General features: G+C 50.1%; 1 protein-coding gene across 1 annotated transcript in view; it reads left to right on the forward strand.

Moving 5' to 3' along the window:
• CASTOR2 (cytosolic arginine sensor for mTORC1 subunit 2) overlaps positions 1 to 463 on the forward strand; it is a 172,556-nt gene that overhangs the window by 5,868 nt on the left and 166,225 nt on the right. The window lies entirely within an intron of this gene.

The following is a 463-nucleotide window of genomic DNA, read 5'->3' on the forward strand; positions in this document are numbered from 1 at the left end:
GCAAAAAACTCCCTCTGCATTTTTAATTGTGCATTGTTAGGCTCTTAGAAAAAGCACAGCAAAACCTAGAAGGGAGGATGCTTTCAGCATCAGCCTCCCCCTCCTCTTCCACTGCCTTGAGAAGACTCCCCTGGGAGATGTGAAAAACACTCAAGGGACCTATTTGCTTCTTGGCTCTATAAACCCCCATAGCGGCTCAGGCTCTAAGCTCCCTCCCACCCGGCTGAACTACAACTCCCAGCATGCCCCGCCCGCCAGGCGCATGCTCAGTGAAGGTCAGTTTGAGTGGCAAGTTGTTTGTTACACTGTAACACCAGCTGCTTTCTGCACTCTGGAGCTTTTGCTGCCTCTGAGCTCCCTTAACTCCTTTTGCCTCAGATCCTCTGCTTTGCTCCTTTCTTCCCCCTTCTTCTTTGGCTTGAAATCCCTCTCTAACTTTTCCCATCGGTTTTTCTTTCCCATC

The sequence above is a fragment of the Alligator sinensis genome, unplaced genomic scaffold (genome assembly GCF_000455745.1).
Source record: "Alligator sinensis unplaced genomic scaffold, ASM45574v1 scaffold1291_1, whole genome shotgun sequence".
In the NCBI taxonomy this organism is placed as follows: domain Eukaryota; kingdom Metazoa; phylum Chordata; order Crocodylia; family Alligatoridae; genus Alligator; species Alligator sinensis.